The sequence below is a fragment of the Anabrus simplex genome, chromosome 1 (genome assembly GCF_040414725.1).
Source record: "Anabrus simplex isolate iqAnaSimp1 chromosome 1, ASM4041472v1, whole genome shotgun sequence".
In the NCBI taxonomy this organism is placed as follows: domain Eukaryota; kingdom Metazoa; phylum Arthropoda; class Insecta; order Orthoptera; family Tettigoniidae; genus Anabrus; species Anabrus simplex.
Genome location: NC_090265.1, coordinates 167360737 through 167369954, shown reverse-complemented (window position 1 = coordinate 167369954; position 9218 = coordinate 167360737). Strand labels below are relative to the sequence as shown.

Here is a 9218-nt window from a genome sequence, read left to right as displayed (position 1 = left end):
TGGGGGAAGTTGTAATAATAATAGTAATAATGACAGTGGGAAAATTAAGGCTTCCTTGGTCATACAGAGGTAATGCGCTCGGGTTCAGAAGATTACAAGAACTGTGTAAGGGAGGTCAGATGGAGAAGACGGAATGGTCTCTGAAGAAGCTCTCTACTTGGTCTGGTGACGTAATGCAGCGAATGACCTGCTTAACTTCTGAACAATAAAACATCTTACTGAAGTCACACTTCTTTTGTGTACAGCTAGTGCAGCATCGGTGGTTCAGTGGTAGAATGCTCGCCTGCCACGCGGGCGGCCCGGGTTCGATTCCCGGCCGATGCAGCGCTCATTTTATACCATACCACTGTTAATATTTTTAAAAACATTCAGTTCCTATCGCCTGTTTTATTCTTTAAGTTAAACTAATGTCCGTCTCTGTGGTGTAGTGATTAGCATGATTAGCAGCTAACCCCGGGGTTCGATTTCCGGTCCTGCCACTAAATTTCAATAGTGGTATGAGGGCTGAAACGGGGTCCATTCAGACTCGGGAGGTCAACTGAGTAGAGGGGGGTTCGATTCCCACCTCAGCCATCTTGGAAGTGGTTTCCCACTTCTCGTCCAGGCAAATGCCGGGATGGTACCTAACTTAAGGCCACGGCCGCTTCCTTCACATTCCCCCACAAGGCCCCTGTTCAGCATAGCAGGTGAGGCCGCCTGGTTCTCCTTCCCAGTTCTATCCCCCGACTCAAAGTCTCACGCTCTAGGACACTACCCTTGAGGTGGTAGAGGTGCGATCCGTCTCTGATTCCGAGGGAAGAACCCACCCTGGGCGGTAAACGGATTAAGAAAGAAAGAAACAATTGAAAAATGCCGATCAGAATGGCCGCTCGTTCCCGGGGCATGACTACGGAGCCAAGCGCTGCATTGGGAGACACGTGGGTTCGAACCCCCTCCCCAGTTGTCCTGAGAGTATTTTCTGGTGGTTTCCCACTTTCATGCTAGGACAGTTCCAATTCATGAGCCACAGACAATTCATTTCCTCTCCTTACACAATTTAATTCATAATTCATCTTTATTAGTTGAGGTTGGCGTCAGGAAGGGCATCAGGCCGTTAAAGCATACATTAATTTCACCTCATTCCCGATCACATATCAAGTAAAGGGATTTAGGTGTAGACAAACAACAGAGTAGAAAAAAATGATTTACGTATTTACAATCTGCAAGACTACAGTGAAGCCGAGGTGATGGGTTTGGCCTGGAAAACTATTTGCTGCCCTAATTATAGTTTTCGGTGGTTTCCCATTTTCACACCAGGCAATGCCGGGCCTGTACCTTAATTAAAGCCACTACCGCTTCCTTCCCCCTCCTATCCCATCGTCGTCGTAAGACCTATCTGTGTCGGTTCAACGTAAAGCAGCTTGAATGATATGCTTTCATGTGAAGAATTGCAAAAATTCAAAGTCCAACATAATGGTCGAACCCACGACCCCGAGATTAAGATTCCCATTAACGACTGAGCAAGCCGGACTACGACTATAAATGTTTAACAGTCATATCATAGAGAAACATAATGATATGATTCTATTATCCAGATACAGAATGCTCACAATCGTCTCCAACGTCCCCGATTTATTCTCAGTCAACTCTGCTAAATAGGTAACGATTTTCGGATCGATCGACTATAAATTTGTTTTAGGATTGCTGTTTGCACGCGCTGACTCAAGCTAATAAACATTGCTAATATTGTGAGATTAATATGACTTGTAACATTATTCGGCTACTACTTCTATTGCACACGTTTGCATTTCGTCACCTCTCGAATGCAGAGCTGTAGAGGCACGGTCCAGCCGTGGCCACCGGCATGCTGAGCAGGGGTCATATGGAGGGATGTGATGATCGGTAGGGATTGACGTGGAAGAGAGAAGGAAGCGGCCGTGGCCTTGTGTTAGGTACCATCCCGGCATTTGCCTGGAGGAGAAGTGGGAATCGAACCCCTTCTGCTTATTTGACCTCCCGAAGCTGAGTGTACCCCAACCCAGTAAGTAACTTGTACCACTTCTCAAATATCGTGGCAGAGTCGGAAATTGAACCCGGGCCTCCGTGGTTGGCAGCTAACCACTACATCACCACAGAGGCGGACATGAGTTCAATTTGGTTAATAAAATAGGGGAATGCGAAAACAGGTTTTCAGCATCATTGAATAAAAATATGCATCGGCCGGGAATCGAACCCGGGCCGCCCGCGTGGCAGGCGAGCATTCTACCACTGAACCACCGATGCTACACTACAGTTATTTTTTAGAAGTGTGACTTCAGTTGCAATGTTTTGCTTGTTTAATGTTGTGTAGGTCATTGACTACATTACGTCACCAGACCAGCTAGATGGCTTCTTCCAGTAATCCATCTTGCATCTGACATTCCTTATTCAACTCTTGCACTATTCTGGCCCTTAGGTTATTAAGTTCACGCGGCCGAGGAAGTATTTTCTTTTCTTCCCACCTTTCCTGATATTTTGTGAAGACGGAACTCTTCCGGCTTCTCCAACAATTAATGTTAAGACGGGCTATAATAACTTTGTATTACCCCTTAAAACAACTATCATCTACACCTACCGTGTTTTCATAGTTTTTCTATGGACCTATGCCAGGCAGAGCACAGGTAAACTGTAGTACATATTTACTGTTACGGCCGGACGAGGTGGCCGTGCGGTTAGGGTCGCGTGGCTGTGAGCTTGCATCCGGGAGATAGTGGGTTTGAACCCCACTGTCGGCAGCCTTGAAGATGGTTTTCCGTGTTTTCTCATGTTCACATCAGGCAAATGCTTATTTATGTCCACAGCCGATTCCTTCCCACTCAAACACAGTCCTATTCCATCGTCGCCATAAAACCCTTCTGTGTCGGTGCGACGTAAAGCAAATTGAAATATATATATATATATTTACTGTTATGTATCACATAGTTCTGGCTTTCATGTCATCAGTACTGAAACTGGTAGGATCTTCAAATAGTACCACTATGTGTTATTCAGTTGTATGGAAACTATAAACAACATATGGTGGCACTATAATGAGTCGTACTAGGCAAACTGAGGAGTGAGGTTGTTTCTTATTGTTTTCCTCATTGGCTCTACGAGTAACACCTTTCACGGCACCCAGACGTACTAGTCGAGTTCTGTCATTACTCGACACCGCTCTTACCTCAAGGGAAGCGACACACCCTTAAGGCCGACATCTACCTTAAAACGTAGGTGACAGAACAGATGTGTTGTGAGAAGACCACATGAGAAAGAAAAATAGCTGTAGCAGGTGGACGCGTTCCGACATAAATAAGATAGAGACTTCAGCGGAAGCAACAGGTCCCATTAGTAAAAACTTGCATTTATCTCTAGCTGTACTTTTTGAACAACTTAGGATTAGCAGGAGAAGCATATTCCCCTCCCGTTACATGAAAGTCCTTGTCATATGTCCGAATAATATATTTCCGGTCGAGGAAAAACTCACAAAAGTAATAATAAAATGTCAGAGTTTGCCTCTATAGTGTAGGGGTTAGTGTGATTAGCTGCCACCCCAGGAGGCCCGGGTTCGATTCCCGAGTCTGCCACGAAATTTGAAACCTGGTACGAGGACTGGAACGGGATCCACTCAGCCTCGGGAGGTCAACTGAGTAGAGGATGTTCGATTCCCACCTCAGCTATTCTCGAAGTGATTTTCTGTGGTTTCCCACTTCTCCACTTAGGGCCACGTCCGCTTCCTTCTCTCTTCTCTGCCTATCCGTTCCAATATTCCCATCCCCGCAAGGTACTGATCCTTCTTCCCAGTTTTATCTCTGGCCCAAAGTCTCACGCTCCAGGACACTGCCCTTGAGGCGGTTGTGGCGGGGTCCCTCAATGAGTCCGAGGGAAAACCAAGCCTGAAGGTTAAACGGATACAGAAAATAAATAAAATAAAATAAAAATTGTCAGATACTTTTCACTCTTTGTTGCTCGGTACACAAGCAGGATATTATTTACCCATTTACCAGTTTACTGGTCCTCTTTTCAAGATTAATCGTCATTAAATGTGATTTCCTCCGCAAATAAATAAATAAATAAATAGCACTTATCAGTTTTTCAATTATTTGAGCAAATTTGAAGTTTTACACACTTTCCACCCTTTTAGGTTATTAGGACAACTGAACAGTATTTCCACGTCGATGGCGCTCACCGTTCAAGAACTCAGCAGTAAAAATATATATTAGGCAATATCTCCGTTACCATAGCTCGTAATGTACGATGTGCTGTAATGTACAAAAATAGTATGTAAAATCGAATATTACATTTTACATAATTTTTGTTTTCATAATATTTTTAATTTTATTGCTTGATAACAAAAATATGTTTTTCCCACTCAGAGACTGCCATAAGACAAAGCTTGCTGGACACTATGTGTGCCATTTCACTGTCCTAAACTGATAATCTTATGGAACTAAGATGGAGGCAAATTAAATACGTTGCATAAACTCAATCATCTATATCAATAAGATACAGTACATCTTGAGATCGAAATAGAAAACATCAAGGTGGCAGTGATCGAAAAAAGAAGGGATTCGGAATTGTTAAGACACTGTCTTCTTCTTCTTAATCTGCTTATCCTCCAGAATCGGTTTTTCCCTCGGACTCAGCTAGGGATCGCACCTCTACTGCCTCAAGGGCAGTGTCCTGGAGCTTCAGACATCGGGTCGGGAGATACAACTGGGGAGGATGATCAGTACCTCGCCCAGGCGGCCTCACCTGCTATGCTGAACAGGGGCCTTGCGGGGGGATGGGAAGATTGGAAGGGGGAAGGAAGCGGCCGTGGCCTTAAGTTTATTTTGCTATTGGCTTTACGTCGCACCGACAGGAAAGGGCTAGGACTGGGAAGGAAGCGGCTGTGGCCTTAAATAAGGTACAGTCCCGGCATTTGCCTGGTGTGAAAATGGGAAACCACGGAAAACCATCTTCAGGGCTGCCGACAGTAGGGTTCGAACACATTATCTCCCGAATACTGGATACTGGCCGCAATTAAGCGACAGCGTTTGCCTGGAGGAGAAGTGGGAAACTACGGAAAACCACTTCGAGGATGGCTGAGGTGGGAATCGAACCCACCTCTACCAAGGCCAACTAGATATACAGGCCATAAGACTCCCCCTCCACTTTGGGGGCTACGTCACACAAGTCGCCAGCCGCTTCACTTCTCGCCAGTGACTGTAGGCTGATCTGAACCTCGCAGCAGTGAGGCTGTCGATGGTGTTGAATGATTTAAACGTGTGTGAACATTGTGAATTATGGCCACGTCGTGTTGTATACCTGGTTGTAGAATCAACTACAGTTCAAAACAGCCTAATATTTCAGTGTTTAAATTTCCTACTGACTTGTTTCGGAAACAAAAGTATATCATAACCATCCATCGAACCGAATTCGTCCCTTCAGCAAGCTCAGTTGTGTGCATAAAACATTTCGACGAAGTTTAGTAATTAGGGACGATTCTGTTAAAAGACCTGATGAGTCTATTTTAACTGTAAAATCTAACCATTTAAAACTCTCAAACGACGCTATTCCTAAGTTTGAAAATGTGCCTGCTTATCTGTCTAAAAATCTTCCAACACCGAGCAAAAATCCTATTCAAAGACAAGAAGAAATTTGAAAACGGGAAGAGAAAGGAAGGAAAGAAAGCTGAGGAAGAATATGACGGGATCAAGGACTTCGATGACGTTCAGGGTAATTTCAGTATTAAACGCAAATTAGATTTGGACAAAGTTTTCATCAATTTTAACAGCCAAAGTCTCTGTATTTTCAAAATGTATATTACTGAGGCAAATATTCCGAAAATTGGTACTTTCTAACATTAAACGAGGCTCTTGATTTTAAAGCCATTAAACATGATATTTTCATGAGTGATAACCCTCATATACGTGCATTAGGTGACGGGGACAATATATTAAAATGGTAAAATTAGAAAAGTATTTGTAACTTCCCGTTTAGACTTGCTTGTAACTCAAAAGTGACTCTCCACGACAAAATAGAATCTGTCCACAAAATAATCGATGAAATTGAAAGTGAAGTTGATGAGTGTAACATTACTGATAAATTATAATTTTGTAAGGAACAGTTAAATATAGCCTTTGCAAAGAAAGTGTCTTACTCCTATATACTAATAAAATGGTTCACATCAAAATTTTTCGCATTTCCTGTGGCGTATAGGAAGATAAGACAGTCAACGTTTCTTACAATGCCTTGTATGCATGAAACTTCGTCGAAGTCTTTTACTGCAAAACTAGGCACGGGAAATTCGGGTATTACTTGAAAAAGAAACTAAAATTGTTAAAGGAGCATGAAAGATTTTATAACTTGTTGGATGGAGTCTAAGTTAAACGTGAGCTGAACTAAAAAGGAGGAACGGTTTTATTTTTTTGTTATTGTTTTTGCTTTACGTCGCACCGACACATATAGGTCGTATGGCAACGATGTGATAGGAAAGGCCTAACAGCTGGAAGGAAGCGGCCGTGGCCTTAATTATGGTACAGCCCCAGCATTTGCCTGGTGTGAAAATGGGAAACTACGGAAAACCATCTTCAGGGCTGCCGACAGTGGAATTCGAACCCACTATCTCCCGATGCAAGTTCACAGCCGCACGCCCCTAACCGCAGGGCCAAATCGCCCGGTAGGAGGAAAGGTAGAGGGAGTTGATTTTACTAGTAAAAGCGGAGAAAATGACACTACATTAGCTACAACTGCACAAACTTTTATGTTGTCATAGAGTCTTTAAAAAAATAAAGACGTTGTTGATTTGTTTCCATGTAAGAACCTAACGTGACATTTCTTAGAAGAACGAACTTTGCAAGTATTTAAAGTATTAACAGATAGGCCTATAGCTTATAAAGTAGCATGCATAATTTCTACTAATAACAGTGTTAGTAGGAAAATGTTTGAAAAGCTGTTCAAAAGCAATTTACAAACCACTTTTCAAGACCCATTTGAGGAAACACAAAAAATAAATAATTGTTTGATACTGGTCATTTATTTAAAATCTTAATACATAACTGGCTTAATCAAGCTGACAACTTATCCTGACTTTGACAACCCTAAGTCAGACAAGAAAATGTATATCTGAGTCTGTCTAGTGTGGCCTTGGCTTGCTCCTAGCCTGGACTAAAAGGTGTTGTGCCATACTCTTTTAGAGCTATAAAATGTAAACCTGTATACTAATGTTTTTACATGAGGATTCTCACAGAAAAATTCTGATTTCCGTTGTCAATAATGTTCTGGAAAACGAAAACGTCATGTTTAAAACATGCAGTGATTAAATAAATAGTTTTAAACATTTCGTTGACAAATGTATATACATCTTTTGTAATATATTATTGAATAACAATAGAAAAGTTACCGTAGACAAACTCATGGCTAAGATGAAGAAATCCTCAGGAAAATAAAAAATGTATAAACTGAAACCTTAGGAATTGTTAGGTAAGTTTTAAGTTGCAGCTTCATTTCTAAGAAAGGTTTCAGACTACTGTTGTGAATTGCCATCATGTGTTTTCCTAGTACCATTACAACTATTTGTATACGTATTACGCTTTCTAATCCTTTACATGATACCGTGTTCAGTTACAAGTGACAGATGTCAGCACAATTTTACGTAAAGAAATGTACATATACTGCCCAGCCAGTTTTCTCCCCGCATAAAACTCGTGTAGTATACAGGCCTAAGTAATGCCACAATTGAAGGATTGTTCAGTTATATCGTTGAGGTTGAATAAATGAACAATATCATAGTGAAAATGAGAGCGGGCCCTTCACTGCCATGCTGAACGCCAGCCACTCTCGTGACGTCACGGTCCGAGCCTTGTGGCCTGTCTGTCTAGTGCGGCCTGTCTGTCTAGTGCGGCCTCTGTGGTGTAGTGGTTAGTGCGATTAGGTGCCACCCCCGGAGTCCCGGGTTCGATTCCCGGCTCTGCCACGAAATTTGAAAAGTGGTACGAGGGCTGGAACGGGGTCCACTCCGCCTCGGGAGGTCAACTGAGTAGAGGTGGGTTCGATTCCCACCTCAGCCATCCTGGAAGTGGTTTTCCGTGGTTTCCCACTTCTCCTCCAGGCAAATGCCGGGGTGGTACCTAACTTAAAGCCACGACCGCTACCTTCCCTCTTCCTTGTCTATCCCTTCCAACCTTCCCATCCCCCACCAAGGCCCCTGCTCAGTACAGCAGGTGAGGCCGTCTGGGCGGTACTGATCATTCTCCCCAGTTGTATCCCCCGATCCGATGTCTAAAGCTCCAGGACACTGCCCTTGAGGCGGTAGAGGTGGGATCCCTCGCTAAGTCCGAAGAAAAAGCCAACCCTGGACAATAAACAGATTAAGAAAGAAAAATGATATTGGAGAGTGTTGTTGGAATGAATCATGACGGGGAAAACTGGAGTACCCGGAGAAAAAACTGTCCCGCCTCCGCTTTGTCCAGCACAAATCTCACATGGAGTGACCGGGATTTGAACCACGGAACTCAGCGGTGAGACGCCGGCGCGCTGCCGCCTGAGCCAAGGAGGCTCGCAGACGATGTTTCAAGAATTAAGAAATTCATTGAAGGAAGAAGATTAATGGAATATATATATTTATTGCAGAATGAAAAAATAAATAAATCTGCGAAACAAGAAAAAGAAAGAACTGGATTTCTAAGACGCCAAGGACACAAATACAAGGAAGAAAATCTCTAGGATACTGAGAGATAGCTCAATATAGGGGTCGTGTGGAAAGCACGGCGCATCATCTCGGTCGTTATTTTCGGCTATCGAGACCGGGGCCGCCATTTCACCGTGAGATAGCTCCTCAATTCTAATCACGTAGGCTGAGTGGACCTCGAACCAGCCCTCGTGTCGAGAGAAAAATCGCTGACCTGGCCCGGACTAGAGCCCGGGAGTAGTATAATGGGAGAGTTCTGCGGCCTCCTCCTCCCGCGGGAAATATGAATTTTGGCGGGAAATTTGAATTTTGGCGCGAGATTTGAATTTGTAAACAAAGCCACATGCTTTTTGACAGCTGTCATCGACAACAACGCATCGCTAACCTCACTGCTGCCATCTTGACGGGCCTAAACCTCAGTAGTGCCAACTTAACCTAACTAGCGCGAGGTAAACAAAGCCACGTGTTTTTGACAGCCACGTGCTTTTTGACAGACAACAATGCATCGCTAACCTCAGTACTGCCATCTTGACGGGCCTAAACCTCAGTA

At 43.5% G+C, this 9218-nt stretch overlaps 2 non-coding genes across 2 annotated transcripts; one reads left to right on the top strand and one right to left on the bottom strand.

The window, feature by feature from the left end:
* The first annotated feature begins 253 nt into the window (after positions 1–253).
* On the top strand, positions 254–324 carry TRNAG-GCC (transfer RNA glycine (anticodon GCC)). Its single transcript has one exon. It is a non-coding gene; the product is annotated as a tRNA-Gly (tRNA).
* A 1867-nt stretch (positions 325–2191) lies between these two features.
* Positions 2192–2262, bottom strand: TRNAG-GCC (transfer RNA glycine (anticodon GCC)). The gene has a single exon. It is a non-coding gene; the product is annotated as a tRNA-Gly (tRNA).
* Positions 2263–9218: the final 6956 nt, after the last annotated feature.